Genomic DNA, 18,581 nt, shown 5'->3' on the forward strand with positions numbered 1-18,581 from the left:
ATTTTAGTTTGTACTGACTTCACTTTTCACATAGCCTGATGTAAAACTAGGCAAATATCTAGATAAGTTGATGTACCCCCTAGAAGACCTCTGCGTACACCCAGGAGTATGCATACCCCAGGTTGAGAACTACTGATCTAGATCACTTAGCAAACAATATGCATTTTAATATGTCTAAATGTAAATGTGTGTATCTAGGAATAAAGAATGTAGGTGATACTTGCAGGATAAGGGACTCTATCTTGGGAAGCACCCAAAAACTGGGTGACCGGGAAACAAATAGTAGATGTTGATAAATGCACTGTACTTGTAGACATGCCCTTATTCCTGCCTTGAGTGCTGGGAATGGACTAGATCGGGGTTCTCAAATTGGGGGTCAGGACCCCTCAGGGGGTCGTGAGCTGTCAGGCTCCACCCCAAACCTCGCTTTGCCTCCAGCATTTATAATGGTGTTACATTAAAAACACTTTTTTATATATTTATAAGGGGGGGGGTCGCACTCAGAGGCTTACTCTGTGAAAGGTTCACCAGTACAAAAAGTCTGAGAACCACTGGACTAGATGATCTATTGAAGTCCCTTCCAGGCCTGCCCTTTTGATTTTATGATATCCCCACTGCTACAGTGATCAACACCCCTCACAACACACCTTTCAAGATCCATGGATCCTACATGTGCCTATCACAATGTAGTAAATTATAACAGAAGAGACTAAATAACGTGTATAATGGGTCTATGGTAGATGACAGGCAGACAGACAGCCGGTCAGTGTGGTGCATGAAAGTTACAGAACAAGGAGGTAACTGCAGAGAGGAACTGCAATGAGGAACTGCAGAGAGGAAAATGGTTCAATTTTTTTGTGCATTAAAAAGGAGAACTACCCTAGAGCCACTGGAGGGGAATTCAGCAGGCAGGATTAAGGCAGATTTACAGGATAGAATGAAGGAAGCTTGCCCAGTTGCCTTCTGCTCTGGGGGTAAATAGAGGATTTAAGTTTTCATATCTGTCAATCTGACACATTTAACGAGCATGAAATGTCACTAATAATATTTGTGAAGTGGGGTTTACTGAGTTGTTGCAAACACTGGAGCAGACTTACACAAGTAGTGAAGACTACTTCACCGCATCTGCTGGCTGGGCTTGCTTCGTTGGTCAAATCCTGTAATCCTTAGTCAGTGGAAATTTAGGAAGCATAAAGACCACTGATTTTGGCTCTTCTGCATCTTAGCTCAGTTGAGGCTCAAACTCATGGTTTGAGCATCTTTCCAGGCTGAGGCAAAAAGAAACTCCCCAAAAGAAAGTTAGGCTTGCAGGAGATGGGCTGAGTCTGTCTCTGCATAATGTATATAACTGAAATAAACATAGTATTTGTAAGACCCTTGTGGCAGGCAAGCAAAATTATTTTTCAAAAGCAAGAGCTAAATACATACACGGGGCAGTAATAGTTTTCTCTGAAAAATAATTAGGTCTCCTTTGTCCTAGGAATGCTTGGGTCCTTGAAGGCTGTACCCCCAGTACATAAGATCAGCTCACCACTAGCAAATTTGGACACCTACATGGGCTAGCCAATCCTTTCAGTTTCATTCGGCCTCCCGTTGTCAATGTACTTTGCCAATTAAAACACCAAAAGCAATTAAACTGTCCATAATTATCCCTGATACCAAGTTGGCTTTCTGGGCATTAGCCACAGCATATTTTACAATCACTTACACTTCAAATACAGCAATCAGTAATTCTCTAAAATGCACAGGCTTAACAATTAACCATTCAAGTTCTTGTTTGCTGGAAAAAGCGAGCAAAGAAATTCCATACCATACACAATGAAACAATAGCTGGGAGCTAGCACAAATCCTAACTTTGGTATTAGTGCATTAACATCAGCCTCAGTTGAAGTGGCTTTTAGGAATGAGAGAAACAACTGACTGTCATAATATTATTTAAATTGAGGGTAGGTACCATTTCTGGTAATGGATAGTTTAGAATTCATAGATAAAAAGGCATGATAAATAATACAAAAGAGGCCGAATCATTCATCTTAGCATTGCCCTATAGAGACTTGCTGACTTGCATTAGCTTTCATTTGGCATACAGCCTTGTTTTGGTTTTGCAAATTATTTTTTTGTCTTTGGTTATGCAATGAAATGTAGTTGTTTCCTGATTTTTATTTATTTATTGATAAAATGAAGAAACTCTTTACCTACATCAGCTGTTCAAGGTTTGCTGATAGTCTACCTGGAAACTGTTAATTTGAAATAAAGGGATTTTTATTTTATTTTATTCTTTGACAATTGTCATTCATTTAGGAAGTCATTAAAGAGGTAAGAGAGAAAATATTCCCCTCCACAGGCTGATTCTTTCTAGTTTAAAACTGCATAGGATGATTTCCCCCCCATTTTATTGCCAAACTAAGTTCCATTTTGTGAGTCCTCCAGTATGATTTTCCACTTATGCAGAATATCCTTTCAGTAGGTAGTTATGATGTTTTGTGGAAGCATTTGCTGAAGTTCAGTAATTAATGTCATTCTTGACCTCTCATATTTACTGTAGGCAACTCAGCAGGATCATAGAAGACCATAAATAAGCAGAGTGCTTTGTTTGAATGGTTTCCTATATATATTGTTCCTGATGAGTAATGCTACAATGACATACACAAAAAAAAATAAAATAACTGGAATCTAACATTAAACAAAGTTTAAATGATACTTTTTCAGCACCCTCAGCTCCACTAATCCAGACTGGAAGATCTGTCTGTTTGATGATGCACAGCAGCAGGAAGTGCTTGTGACCAAAACTTTTAGTGCCCCTCTGCTTCTTTCCCTTATCTCATTCTACCATAAAGAGACAGTTCCAGTTGTTCCTTCTGTACCTCCCCGTTGCCCTTGTTTTCCTTTACAGAATGTTTCATGACTTAAGTAGACAAATGCAGTAGTGAAATAGTGATCTTCAACTCACTATAATTAAACCCATTTGCCTTTGTGGTGTACAAGACCCCAGTTCCCCATTGGCCTAGCATACAGGGCACCAGACACCATGCAGATTCAATTGCTACATCCCACAGTTAAAGTAGAATGCTGTAATGAGAGATGGTACTTTCACAACCCTAATCCCGTATTAGTAGACTGTGGTGTCACGGGGCCGCTCTCCTCCAAGATGTAATCCCTCACCTCTTTTCCCCCCTTTACTAGCCAGTCAATGATTACTTCTGGATCTACTGGAAATTGTGATGGTGACTCTTCTCCTTGTTAGGCTAAGACTCATCCACCCTGATTCCTATATCAGAGAAAGTGGAAGATAGCATGAGAGGTCTCCTAGTGTGAAATACTTTCTGGTAAGGGCAAGCCAGTCCCTTCTAGCTTTCCTATGTAGAAGAGAGGGTATGATTTACCCTAACAAGAATAAAAGAATTAGAGCTAGATTCCTTTTTATTTTCACCCCCCGCCCCCTCCCAAAGCCTGGTTCTTGGAGGCAGAGAAGAGAGAGAGAGTGCATTACCATCTTTTAACTCCTTGGCAGTGCTCAAAATACAGTGGTCCCGGCCACATTAGAATCTAGATGGCTGGGCCGATAGGAGTTTTAGCCTTTTGGAGACTTCCTGAACGCTCTCCCCACCTCCCAAAGAGATGCTTTGGTAAGCCTGCTAGTCGTACCCAGCATATGGCATCACAAGGTCCAAGAAGTGGCCAGTTCTTTTATGCAAAACAGCTTTCTATCCATCTAGATTGATATGTTGTGATATTCAGTAACAATGTTTAAAACATGACAGCAGAAAACATCCTTTTTACTATCTCCAGCCATGTGTAGCCTGTGCAGAATAATCAAGTGATCTTACTGTTGTTATCCCATCTTCCTTCCCGCCATATCATTAGTCCCCTCATATGTCATATGGTATATAGTTTGGGAAGAGATTATACCACCACCTTATTTTGGGAGGTGCCTAAAAAGCCTTTTGATGTTGACAGTAATTAATGAATATAATATTGATAGACTAGTTTAAGTTTATTTATATTTTATTGTCAAGTCAATCAATTTTACAGGAAAACATTGCAAAATACAGTGTCTGGGCATGTTGAGCTGTCCAGTTTTAATTGTATGAACATAAAAATTGATCACCCTGGAGCATTATAAACTATTTTTTATGGATTGGAAATATTTTCTGTGCATAAATACTAATTCTTGTAAACAAGTGTCTATCTTGCTTTTAATATTTTAAAGTCTTTTAATTGTAGGCATAACTGGTTATCCTCTGTGATAATTATGGCCTTTCCCAAAGGCATCAAGTGTGAGAATTAATTAAAATGGTGGCATTCTCTTTAATTTATTTGGAATGCCATCTTCTGCAGAGGTATAGAACTCAAGAGGGGGGAAAAAGATGTTTTGCTCAAAAAAATAGGAAACAAGCTGATGCAGACAAGGTGTATTCACTGGGGAATATAGATCAAATAGAAGATACGATGAGCTATTGATCTCTGTCTGGATCCCCCATAATACCCTTCCCATAAAGCTATGAAATATTGCAAAGTAGTGAAGACATCAAGAACCAGGAAAGTAAATGAAACACTTTCTTGGACCGATTTTCTTCTTCTGAAGTAGCGGTGGCATGCTTTGAGTTTTGTGGTGGAGAACATCAGCAGTTCTACAATCTTGTTGAAAGTCTTGGCAATGCAACGTCAGAAGCTAGAGTTACATGACAGCATTGGTGACGATGGTTTGCAAAGCAGCCTACTCCATTATGCATACTGCATTGTCAGCTTTGATGAAGTATGCCACATTTGCAGTTCAGGCCCCCCTGAAATTTTGTATTCTTTGGCCATTGATGAGGGGAGCCAAGTAGAATTCCAGTCATCAACTTGAAGAGAAGAAAGGTGACCCTTCTGAATTATACTGATACAATAAAAACAAATAAGGGTCAGGTGTGAGTGGAAGAGATGCCAAGCCAAACTCATCTTTAACAAAACAGCTGGCAAGTCCCATGTTCTTTAGCTGCATCAAAAGTGGCAAAAGTGATCAGAAACAGCAGACAAATTTTCAGGGAGATCATCGACAGCATATTTGACAGCAAAAGGGGGAAAGCAGTTTACCTCTCTTCTTCTTTATTTAATACTGGTATTGTGGTAACACACACAGTGACCATGGTCAGGATTGAGATCCCATTGTTCCAGTTGCTGTTCAAACACAGAGGTAAACATGCCCAACCAGCTATAAATAAATGTTTGCTGCCTCTCTAGGCACGTCTGCTGAAGTGTAATCTGACTACCCTGATATTTATTTGGCCATCATCATTTAAGTGCGTGAGCACTTGTAAGAGAGAAGGCACCTGGAAATAACTTTTCCAGTTTTCTTTTAAAATGCGAGGCTTTCGTCCTTGACTGCATTCAACTGGGTCTATGAAATGCCCCCAGCGTCACTTAAGATATACTTTGAGTACATGTTGGTGGTTATAATTTTTGCTAGAGGTGCTTGTAGTGTCTGTGTGCCTGTTATTCTTTCATTAGTTTCTTTGGCACTCCCAGACATCCAGGAAGATACTCTGTTTTATATGATATACCTGACATCTACATGGGACTTCAGGAGATGGACGAGGGTGAATGCTATGTCTTCTGGCAATTTGCTTATGAGAGCATCCTTCCAAAAATCAAAATCTGCCTGGGGAGGGATTTTTTTTCAATTCTTCCCAGGAGAGATGGAGAAGTAATGTTAACGGTACATAGTCTCCACTTTCAGACATGCCTGCTTTTCCCCTTGTCCCACTGCTGTTGCTGGTTCAGCAGGTGGAATCGATGTGCCTGTTTCTCCAATTTCTTTTGTCTTGTCCAACATTCTAAAAAAATGATGTGTTTTAAGATATATACCTGACACATGAGATCTAGGGAAATGGATATGGAGGATGTTGAAGATATAGCCTCCAGCATTTTGTTCACAAGAACATCCTTCAAAGCACTTTTATTTCTGTGTGGGGTTGAAGTATGGTAACCCTCTAGTATTTGAGATATAGACTAAGCATTGTTGACAATATCCCTTTTGAGAATATTTGATTCCTAAATCAGTTAACATCCTGAAATGGGGTTTCCTTCCACCTTTGTGGCTACATACAAGTGTTTTTCTTTAGTTTAAAAGTCACTTTGCATTTTTTTTAGTAGCAAAACTGGCAATATGAAGCAACGGTTCTATGGAATGAATGTTTAAGGAATAGATGAGTTTATGTCTCTGGTCAGATAATTTTAGAGCTCTTCACTCAATCAAAAGATTGAAGCTCAGTAATTACTGAGATTTTTGTTTCAAAATATGAGCTTCTCCATACAGAATTGGCCATATTCACTCTGGGTGAATGTAAGTGCTGGCCAATGAAATTGCCTCCACTTAACATCATAGGAAAAATTGGGCAAAATAATCTACTATCTTAAAATGAGCATAGCACCATGATCTTCAATGGACCTCTACCAATTTGCCATTGCATCTTTGGGAAGAGACATATGGGTGTAAATTTGCAACAAAACAACTTCATCCTTTTACTTATTTTCAGCAGTAGAATCTAAGAACCATTGTATCCAGACCAGTTATAAGCATTCCAAGAAGGATTCTGGAAGACTGGTTTACAGTGTATTCGTTTTATATGTGGCTCTTTTCAGCAGTTAGAGGTAACACTCGTTGCCAAACACGGGGTTACCACCAGCATCCAATTGACCTTTCTTTTATCAAGAATATCTGGAGGAAGGAATTCTGCCCAGTACATTCTTCAGAGTTGGCAGCTCTGAGTTGGCAATTGGAGGAGCAGTGCTATGATAGTTGTCTGCCTTCTCTGGTTGGAGGGTTTGATGCAGAATAATATGTTTAAAACCTACTTCTTATGCCTACAACACAGGGATAGATAAATGCCTTGCAGCTCCCCTGGTTTGAGAGTATTAGCTGAGAGTTTTCTCTCTCTCTTTCTCTTTTTTGTTTTGTTTTGTTTTGTTTTGTTTTATTTCTGCAGGAGCACCTCCCTTCTTTTTCTTTTAACCCATTTTGTTCCACCTGGCACACCTTGGGCCTCTCTGTTCCATTATGTCCCCTAACTGTCAATAAGAAGCTCAAAGACACTGAATATACATAGGATTCAAAGATAATCCGAATGCTTCCTTGCATGTAGAACCTGCTGCAAAGCCCACTGAGGTCAGGAGAAGGACTCTTATTGACTTTAGTGGACTTTGCATTAGTGCCAGACTTTGAATATACACTTCCACTCAGTAAGGCAAACTATTGGATTTGAACACTGGTCTGTTGACAATAAGGGTAGAGCAGTTGGTCTGAGGTGAGTGGCATATGCTATTAGATTAGGAATCAACCATGAGGAGAAATTTAATGTAGAATCTTGTTTCCGAATTACGTGGACTGGGAGTAAAAACAATAATGATGTGCATTTATATATGGCGCCTTTTGTCCAAGCATATCAAACTGCTTTATAAATATTAATTAAGCCTCAGAACACCTCTGTGGAGTAGGTAATTATCATTGGTGGAACCATTTTACATATAAGAAAGAGAGATTAATGGCCTTGTATTCCACGAACCTTTATTTTACCAAAATTAGACACATGACAGGATGCTTAATACTTTTTTTCATGCCGTTGCCATAGTTGCCTTTGAAAATTGCATATTTCTGCGTATTCATGGCACGTCGTGCATCTGTCTGTCCATTGGTACAGGCAGATACCTGACGTGTGCAGGCTGCTGACGTGCAGTCCTGAGCCTGACTTTTGGAATATCAGACCTGAAGTGATTTGCAAGGCCACATAGTAAGTCAATGGAAGAGGATCAGGAACAGGAGCCCTGATGCTGGTTTTCAGTTGTCTACTCATCAGACAACATTCGAGACAACTGACTGATTTATACAATGAGAAAAAGAGATCACTATCCAAGGTTCAAGGTGTGCCGGTGATAGGGTGGCCAACCCTCCCAGGAATTAAAGATTCATCTTTAATTAAAGATTATGTCGTGCGATGACCCTTCCAGGAATATGACCAACCAAAATTGGCAACCCTAGCCCGCAACAAATTACAAGAACAACAATAAAATTGAATAGCTGCTTTATTCCTGGCAGCCAGCAGAGCTCAACCCCTATCAAAAACACAGAACTCTTTTCCCTGTGGAAACCGAACCTCACTTTTGGAAGCATGCTGCACAAATAGACATGCTTGAAGATCAACAGACTTGGGCTTTTTCAGAGCAGGAGCCTAAGCTTGACTCGGATTTGAATGTTCATCCCTCAGAAGGCTTTACCACCCCCACCACCCGCTTTATTAAACAGATTGAGCACCTCCGCTGATCACAAGTTTGGCACTTCATCTCTAATAGGGAAGAGTCAGGTAGGAAGGTCCCAATCCATGTAAGTCCTTGTACATAAGCTCCTTGGGAAAGGATCCATTTTTTTTGTTCTTTGTTTATACAGCATCTGGCAAAGTGGCATCCTGGTCTCTGACTGGAGCTCCTAAGCATTACCACAGTATCAACCATATCACTTTCTAACTTCCTACAAAGCAATAAATGTAAAACATTACCAATTCAGCTAGCTCTTTTTATTATTTTTATTTATTTCAACCCATCTCTTTTAACAATACCTATGCACTTCTTGTTTGACAGCTTTCGATTGGAGGTCTGTCTGTTTTTTTCAACCTTTCCCTAAGTAAATTATAAAGATTCTAGATTTTATATTTATTATTTATTTTCTCATCAATGTTGGTATTCTACTTTCAATAAAGAAATAATTATTACATCACACAGTTGAAGGCTTTGTATGATTCTGCTCTATTTTTCTAATAATTTTCCTGCCAGGGGATTACACTAGTGATTGATGGAGTTTAAGAAAATTGTGGTTACTAATTATCACTTATATTTTGAAACAAGTGCAAATCACTGGGCACTACAGTGTATCCAACCCAAACAATAATCAAAAATGAATCGAAATAACTACCCAGCAAATAAGAATTGAATAGAACTTAAAATCAATTAAACCATTTATTTTCAACTTTATTACTGAGTAAATACTTCAGTATATATTAATTTGCTTCTCTTTTTATTTGCTCCTGTGGTCTGCTTACTAATATGACTGAGATGCACAATTGCTATTTAATTAACCTTTTTTACGGTCTGCATCTCACATACTCTCTGTGAAACACATGGGCTGAAGTTCCCATAATGCCAAGAATAAAAATAAGGGACTCGTAAGCATCAATCATTTAGCAAGTAAATTCCCATCAAGCCCAATATCTGAAATTTTGGGCCAGACCCTCTGTCTCTGTAAATCAGAATTCAGTTCAATTCACTGAATTCTGAGGAGCTATGCCAGTTTACATCAACTGAGAATACAGCCAAAACAATTTTCACCGAAGGTGTGGATTCAGATTATTGCATGTAAGTTGGACCAGTGTCATTTTCATTGTTTCACATTGAGCAAATGAAGAATTATTCACTACTTGACATGCAAGTGAAGGCTATTTCATAAAGCTGAGTTGTATATTCTACTCTTCATGTTAATAGGGGTACGTATACTCCCATACAACACAGCGATATTTTTAGCCTGTCTGGGAACAGGGAGTCATTTGTCTGTCACTGCAGAAAACCTTGGTCAAAATCCTGACTTGGGTCACAAATGAATGTTTTACTTCATCTTGGCTCACAGAAGACTCTTTCTGAGGCCCAAATCACTGATCCCACAAAACACTAAGAGACTTCAGTTGAAGTTGGTAGGACTCAGAGTCTCAAGAGATTGTGCCATTGGATAGCAGCATGACAATGAATAAGGTGTCCTGGGAGTTCTGTGAAGAAGTTTTCATGTGGTGGGCTCAGTTCTTGGCTGGTGTAAATTACTGTGTGCTGACCAATGTTTTCTGTTTACTTGTGCTCCCCGTCTGAATCCATCTCTTGTCTGCTGTCTTATTAATAGATTGTAAATTCTTTGGGGCAGAGGACCATCTCTTTGTTCTTGTGTTTCTACAGCATCTACCACAATGAGGTCCTGGTCCATGATCAGGACTCTGAGGCACTGTGGTAGTACAAATAATTTATAATAGTGTCTGCTATCACTCTGCCTTATCCTAACTGTTTTTCTCAACAAATAGAAAAGGGTTTTTTTAAAAAAACTAGTGTTCAGTAACCAAAACCACTCTCACGACAGCATACCTTACATATTGATGTGTGATGATGGAGAAAACACTTTCCAAGAGATGAATTTTACACCAACTTTGAGCACAGTCTTTAAATGGCTAGAATGGCTCACTTTCACAAAATGTGGCAACTGGATATACTACCCTTTTCCTACACAGCCTTCTTATGAACTAGTAGATTTGAAACTTAAATAAAACATGCCCCCCAAAATAAAACCACAGTATATTAACAAGAAAAATACAAGTACAATAGTGCTCTCGCTTTTTAAAGAAAACTAGGTCTGCTTCTGATTCTTGCTGCAGGACTGTTATCTTCAGTGAAAAGGCTCTTCCCCACTAGGGTCAGAATTCACCAAATCTCTGTTCCCCAAAGATTAAACCTGAAAAGGATATAAATATTATACAGAGAAGGGGTGAAAATGATACTGCAGTGTGTATGGCACCATATATTAGTTAAATAGGGCTGCAGAGAAGACCTGACACAGACTTGTTGGATTATAACAGCATAGTTTACTGTATATGTAAAGCATCCAGTTTAATTATAGGGATTTCTGTAATCATCTTTTATGTGGTCATAGCAGACATAAAGCCCTCATTGAAACCGGTGAACAAGTATATATATATATATATATATACACATGTATCTGTTTTTTTTAAGGTTTGACACACTTGATCAGTGAATAAAATTGATTCCCTAATCAGAATCTGTGTTAGGATATCCAGTTAAAGATGTGTGCAGCTCTCTCTCAGTATGCATCTTTGATTCATGTGCTAATTGTGTAGGTCCTTTGGGGGAATACAGCAGTGAAGCAGTGTACTTCCTGATTAATGCTGGGGAAGAGACATGCAGTGCTCAGTGGATAGCAGTTAAGCATCTCTAGTCCCAGCTGAGAATATGGTTCCATTATCTCCCAGCTGCATAGACAATCCATAAGGGCCTGTTCCGACTGGCTGATCAGCGTAGTGGAAGGAGTGACTTGCTGAGAGCTGAAATCTTTGTTTGATTTGCTGTAAAATGTAAAGAGAAGCTGGGACATTTTACTTTACAGTTCTGTAAGTACCAGTTTTTCCTCCATAGCTGCATGTGAATGTGACTTTGCCCGATGCATTTGATTTTCTATTCCACTGCTCTTTGTTGAATCTAACCGGTGAGACAGGGTATAATCTGTTTAGAGCTTGCAGTTTTCTTTGGCTCCTTTATACAGGCATGTAATTGATTCACTTAGGCAAATTAGTTGTCTTTTTTTCCAAAATGCTTTTTATGAACATTAAAGATCTTGTTACATAGGTAGTATTGTGTTGTTTCAAAGACTCGTGTGAGACCTCTTAAAGCAGGCATTTGAGTCTTTTACAGGTTTTCTGTATGACCAAAGATTATTTAGCTGAAACAGGTGCTTGTATTCTTTATTATAATGTAGAAAATACTTGTTGACAAAATAGTTCATTCAAGCTACCAGCTTTCGGTCTTCCCCACAAACTGTATGGGGAAAGAAGGGGAGTGAAGTGTTCAGTGAGTTGCAAAGTGCTTTAAAACTTTCTTTTTAAAATGTACGTGCATATGTATAATGGAATGTCTGTGGTATTGGTTAATTTCACTTAAATGTTGAGGATTGAGTTAAAATATAAGACAACCATGTGCTATATACAATAAGAATCTCATTTTGTTTGCAAGGCATATTGTGAACACAGATCTGACTAACTGAAATTTGGAGTAGGTGTTTTATTTATTTTTAGTAAAAGATGCAATATATCAACATGCTTTATATAGCCCAGATTACTGTAATATCTGAGCATCCATCATGTTAATATTTGTCATTTACAAAGGTGCATTAATCTAGCACTGTACTTGCAGAACAAATAAGTTTTTGTAGTGACTGGCAAATTATAAGTGACAGTAGTGGCATTAAAATTAATATCAGTATTAATATTATTTTTTCTGGCTTTCATGGGCTTTGTCTTCCAGTTCTATACATTTATATAACATGTGGCTTTACATACAGTGCCCTTGGACTTCTTGTGCAATAGGGCAAGCCCTGGAATAGATGAAAGTAATTCAAAATTGTTCTGATTTGAAGGGTAGAATAGTCAGACAAGTTGAATGAAATCCTATGATGCAGAAGGTACATAAGGAGTGCAAATATTTTTTTTCTGTATAGGCAATAAGTCTCAACACTGAGAAAACCATAGGCTGTGAAGTATGAAAGTGTCTTGCTGGTGAGGATAGAATATGTTCTCATTAGACTTGGTTGAGGGGAACAGCACAAGAAAGAGTAGAGTCACAATAGATGGCTATTTCTGGTAGTACAGATCTTCTCAGATCCTAGGGATCCTGGGAGAAAATAAGGAAAAAATAACATTTAGTAAGAGGAGATGCTAGAGAATGAACACAGTATTTCCATGTGCCTTCCATATGCTGGGATTTTAGTGTGGAGGTTTCTGCTTCCATGGAAAAGGGTAAGTCTGAATTAAGTATTGCAGAAAACATGTTTAAGGTTAATTGTTCTCAGCAACTGCCTCCTAAGCATTTTTTCCCCATAATTGAAAGAAGAACTTGTCCTCATTTCAAAATAGAAGGCATCTCCAAGAGCCCCGCTTTAAAAAACGCTACATGGGTGTTATGATAGTTTGTTTCTTTACTAATGGTGTTATTTCAGCATTTCTTCAATGATTATGAGCACATGCAGCATGAAATGTGATATTGCTCTGATATGCGTTAGCTAAACCAGTGTACTTAGTTATCTGTCAGCCTTTTGCAAATATGTATGTTTTCATAAAAATGAGAGCTATCATTTTCATTCATCTCAGGTTTTTACACTGGGAGATTTGTTTGCTTGAACTTGACCTCCTAGCCAAACTTCACTAGCACATTTAAAATTTATGCGGGAATGTTCACTATTATTATTTAGCCTCAAGACACAGATATTTTGAATATTAGTGAGCAGTGTTTGCCATTACTGATTTTTGTAATGTTTCTTATCCTTTTGGGAGATTTGAAACTTTAAGCATCTGACTGCAACGGTGATGGCGTCGTCCGAAGCAGCTTGCAAAATATTCCCAAAAGGAGCTGAAATGCACCCATGGAAGGCACAAGTTGAGTTACGGCACATTGTGCAGGATGTGGCATATGAGGCAACTAACAATACATAGTGCTAGCACACCTTGCAGGCAGGTGTGAATTTGAAACAAAAGGTTTTGATTTTGGTCCAGATTTGCTTAAAAATGTATACCAGGGAGAAGAGGGAATTAAAAGAAAACTGCAATGCCAGCAATGCTGCAGAACAACAACACAGCAATTATTATTATCCATACCGAGTGATCAAGTGCCGGGGGGTGGTTTTACTGGTCTTGTAAATAATAATGCTTAAGCTTACAGCCCTGGGTCAGCAAGATACTTTTAAACATGTGGGTGATTTTTAAGCAGATCGGTTGAAGTCAATGAGACGCCTTATGTGCTTAATGTTAAGTTCATGCTTAAGCACTTTGTTGAATCAGGGCCTTGTATAGCACTTTCCATACGCAATTCTCAAAGTGCTTCCCAAACTGATGAAATAAGCCTCCCAAGGCACCTGTGCTATGGCTCAGCATTATTATCCCTCTTCTACAGAAGTCGAAATTGAGGCACAGACTCACTTGGGAGAGACTTGCTCAAGGTCACAATACAGCAAGTCTGTGATGCAACCAGAAGTGTAAACCTTTGCATCCAGTTTCTAGTCTCCTGTTCTAGCTACTGGTCACTTCTGATGTCCAAAAACAAAACAAAACCACTTGTTGTAAGATTAGGAACAGTGCTTGTTACTTTGATCATCTATATTTTTAGTGTCTCTCCACAGCATTAATTTCCATATAAGACAAAAGAAACTTTAAAAAGTACTGATTATTGCAACTTAAAGATCTGGCATAAAATTGCCAGAACAATAATAGCATCCATCTTTTTCAGAGATACAGAACTTGCTGAATGCCAAATGAGTCATTATCCATTTGTTTCTCAGAAGTGGAGTTGTACATGGGGAATTTTATTTCTCTAATTTTAAGCTATTGACATGACAAAATTAGGTCAATGCAAATTATTTACTAAAAATGTGAATGTAACACATGATTTGTTGCATATTACAATCTCTAATCCTGTAGAAGTTTTAACTCTGAAGCAACTCAGATGGGCTAATATTACCCCCCTCCGACACCCATTACAGCCACCCCGGAAAATAATAACCCTGGGAAATACTTATGATGCATTGATTATGGATTTATAGTAACTACTTTCAAACCTGTGGTTCTTATAGGACCCTACTTTAAACATATAGTTACTGACCTCCAATTGTTGCTTCATCACATGAGGATATTTTAGAATGAGCATTTGTTAAGTAACTGCAAGAGGATCAGATTACTGTGATTTACTTTTCCACAGGCTAATTTGTTGAAAGAAAGAAAGAGCTAGCTAGTGGAGAGTGTACATTTGTTCATGTACTTTACACACAATTGGAGACCATAAGAAATTATTTAATGAGCGCTTCTTTAAATTATTTAATGAGCACTTATTTAATGGGCACTGATTCTCACTAACATTCAATGCTTGTATGTTAATGTGTATGTAATATAAAACAGGACAATGCAGTATTTTCTGGATGCTATGCATACAATTGTATGTAAATGTGCACAAACTTCTTGAGAGAGATTGGCATTATTTCAGGTTTGCTCTGCTGCACTTTAGGAATTCTAATTTCACCCCGATTAAACTTATATAGTGTAACATATTGAAGCAGGAAATAGTTAATTTTTTATGAGATCAATGCAGTATGTGAAAATCATTTGCTTTTGGTTTCCCAAGTATCAGTATGCTTGCTGGACAGCACAGAGCCAATTAAGCGAAAGCAGCTATGCAAGATTATTGTCATTGTATTCTTCCTCTCCATCCAGGCAATGAATTTCCATATTAAAGTATAATATATTCTTATCCACATAGTCTCTCTCTTATGCAGAATAGAATGGTGACAGACAGGATTTCTTTACACTGTTAATTCCTTAGCTGCAGTCTTATATATTTTCTTCAGTGGCATCATGCATTTGGGTTTAAACCAATGAATGAGAAGATTTTGAAAGTGCAGTTCAATATTGGTTAGTTAATAGTTCCAATGGTGTACCAGACAGTTTTATTGTATTGTATGAGAAAGCTATAAATCATAGATAAGACATGGCTGTATTTACACAAGGACCCTTCTGTTAGAGTCCTTTTTTTCTATAATTAAAAGGAACATATTCTCAAGGAATGAATAAAGTAGTAGTTTTGTTTATAAAGGAAAACAGATTAGCTTGTTTTTCAGCAAGGGAAAGCCAGTGATTTAATGTTAAGAGGAAAGCATCAGAAGAACTGCAAAGAAATAAAATATATCTTATGGCAAGATATAGAATGCAGTGCTGTAGATTTTAGAGGCGATGGCAGAATCTACAGAAGCTGACTATCTCAGGCAGTTGGCAGAAGGGACTAAAGAAGACAGAGTTAAGACTTGCCAGAAGGAAACCCTATCTCGGTGGGTAGATTCAAGTGCCCTGCAAAGGAAATGTAAATAAGGCAGTAGAATCTGAGAGTTCTGTAGTCAAGTGAAATGCACAGAAACAGCTTCAAGCTGAGGAGGGAAGATGTGGTGTATGTGGAAAAATATCAAATATAAGACCACTGGGACAAATTCAGAAACAGCTGCCGCACGCATTGGTAAGTTACTGTGTAAATGATTATGAAATTTGAACAGCGCGTAGTGAGATGTTCAAAAGTGTTGTTGCCTCTAGGTGCTTTTTGATGCCTTAGCGTGTTAATAAAATTACTGTGATATGCTTTTAAAAAGATTTTTTTAAAAATAAAAACTACTATTCTGTAGGAAGTAGTTAGAGTGATACTATAAGTGCCCTATGATTCTGCTTTAGAAACACGGAATCTCCCTGCAAGGTTGTGTGAATGTGGTTGCTAGATAGGCATTACTAAATAACAGTTTTCAGTGTTGCAATGCTGTAGCCATGTCATATGCTGTAGCCAGTATATTAGGGAGACAAGGTAGGGTAATATCTTTTATTGGACCAGCTTCTGTACATTTCCCAGACATGAAGAAGAGCTCTGTGTAAGCTCGAAAGCTTGTCTCTCTCACCAACAGAAGTTGGTCCAATAATAGGTATTACCTCATCCACCTTGTCTCACTAAATAATAGGAAATTTGTGTATATAAAGTACGCTTGGAGCATTTTATTGTGAATGAGTGATTCAAAGTGAAGTGTGTGTGTAGGTGTAACTATACCACAACTATGGAAAATGTGTTTAGTTAGCAAAAAGACAATTTCTAAACCATTTGTCTAAACCTTCTCTGAGTCTGAGAATCAAAACCATATCTGGATGCTATAGACGTAAAATATTGTTTGCCTTCTGGACATATTATTAATGAGCAAGGTCAGTCATTAGGCACAGTAATTTGGAAGTGGTTTTCTTGTTCTGCTTCTTTGGATTTTTGTACGTTCAGGCACCTTTTAGAATAGAAGAGCTGCTTGCACAGAAAGAATTTCATGACACGAAAAGAAATCCTTGGGGCGGCTCTCAGAACAGAGTAAATATTGTGATCGAATATGGTTTCAAGGGAGTGTAAGTGATGTATCGTGCAAAAGCAGATTCTGTAATTCAAAGTGTTCTGTTTTCATCTTCAACTATTGATACATGTATGGAGTGGGAAGATGCAATGGCTAAGAGATACTTCGGGGTCCCGCACAGTCCCTTCCCTGGCAGTACCTACTTTGGGAAAACCACTTTACCTCTCTTAGATTATTGTGTTTCTTGTTGAAACTATGTAGAATACAGTACACTTAAAACATTGCATATGCTAGATAACTCTATAACTACACTTATATGAGAGAAAATGCTATGTCACTATTTTACAGTAAATGTAGCCAAACTATTGAGGATAATATTTAACAAAATGTCCTATTTTGAAGGTTAATGCTTCCCTGCAAATTAGAAAACCTGTGTAAAAATACAAATGAAGTATTTTTTTTATCTTGGGAAGTTACCATATAGATGGAGTAATATGTTAAATGTGTAATAAAAGTGGTGTACAAATCTAGATTTTTCACCAAGTAGATTGACTTCAACGTATCTCACAATATCTTCTTTATATGTTTCATAAGATGAAATTGGTATCCTACTTGAAGGACTAGATAAACATAAGAACATAAGAATGGCCATACTGGGTCAGACCAAAGGTCCATCCAGCCCAGTATCCTGTCTACCGACAGTGGCCAATGCCAGGTGCCCCAGAGGGAGTGAACCTAACAGGTAATGATCAAGTGATCTCTCTCCTGCCATCCGTCTCCACCGTCTGACAAACAGAGGCTAGGGACAATATTCCTTATCCATCCTGGCTAATAGCCATTAATGGACTTAACCTCCATGAATTTATCCAGTTCTCTTTTAAACCCTGTTATAGTCCTAGCCTTCGCAACCTCCTCAGGCAAGGAGTTCCACAGGTTGACTGTGCGTGAGTGAAGAAGAAGGTCCTTTTATTTGTTTTAAACCTGCTGCCCATTAATTTAATTTGGTGGCCCCTAGTTCTTATATTATGGGAACAAGTAAATAACTTTTCCTTATTCACTTTCTCCACACCACTCATGATTTTATATACGTCTATCATATCCCCCCTTAGTCTCCTCTTTTCCAAGCTGAAAAGTCCTAGCCCCTTTCATCTCTCCTCATATGGGACCCGTTCCAAACCCCTAATCATTTAGTTGCCCTTTTCTGAACCTTTTCCAATGCCAGTATATCTTTTCTGAGATGAGGCGACCACATCTGTAGGCAGTATTCAAGATGTGGGCGTACCATGGATTTATATAAGGGCAATACGATATTCTAGGTCTTATTCTCTATCCCTTTTTTAATGATACCTAACATCCCATTTGCTTTTTTGACTGCCGCTGCACACTGTGTGGACATCTTCAGAGAACTATCCATGATGACTCCAAGATCTTTCTCCTGATTAGTTGTAGTTAAATTAGCCCCCATCATATTGTATAATTGGGGTTATTTTTTCCAATGTGCATTACTTTACATTTATCCACAAAGACTACAGACAGTTCCCTGAATTCTTTTTTCAAGTAAAACTAAGCAGCTACGGATAATGAAGAGCTAGTAGATTATCCCACATCTGTCAGGGAGTATTCACCCAACAGAGTGAAGAAATGACGTTAAAGATTAGGATAGTTGCTAAATTGAGCAGAATAAGCAGCATTGCACTGCACTAATAATAGAAATAGTGCAACAATTTTAATCTGTGAAAGATGTATAGTTTTAGAAAGAAAAGCAACATAGAATAAAACCAGGTAGCTTGTCTCATAATCATAGATTGGGCTACACTAAACTTTTCTTATGTGAGGTTGAAAATTATGAACCTAAATGTGGGAATTAGCAAATACTGGTGTA

The 18,581-nt window shown here is 38.2% G+C and overlaps 1 protein-coding gene across 7 annotated transcripts in view; it reads left to right on the plus strand.

Moving 5' to 3' along the window:
• CNTN4 (contactin 4) overlaps window positions 1-18,581 on the plus strand; it is a 632,904-nt gene that overhangs the window by 266,769 nt on the left and 347,554 nt on the right. Inside the window, exon 1 of one of the 7 annotated variants that reach the window (XM_074957516.1) lies at window positions 11,086-11,189. The exons of 5 other annotated variants lie outside the window; for them this stretch is intronic. The gene's annotated coding sequence lies outside the window, so the exon portion shown is untranslated. Of the gene's footprint in view, window positions 1-11,085; window positions 11,190-15,696; window positions 15,844-18,581 lie in introns of those variants that run through there. One more of the 7 variants, XM_074957519.1, reaches the window with a different exon arrangement.

The sequence above is a fragment of the Natator depressus genome, chromosome 7 (genome assembly GCF_965152275.1).
Source record: "Natator depressus isolate rNatDep1 chromosome 7, rNatDep2.hap1, whole genome shotgun sequence".
Classification (NCBI taxonomy): Eukaryota; Metazoa; Chordata; order Testudines; family Cheloniidae; genus Natator; species Natator depressus.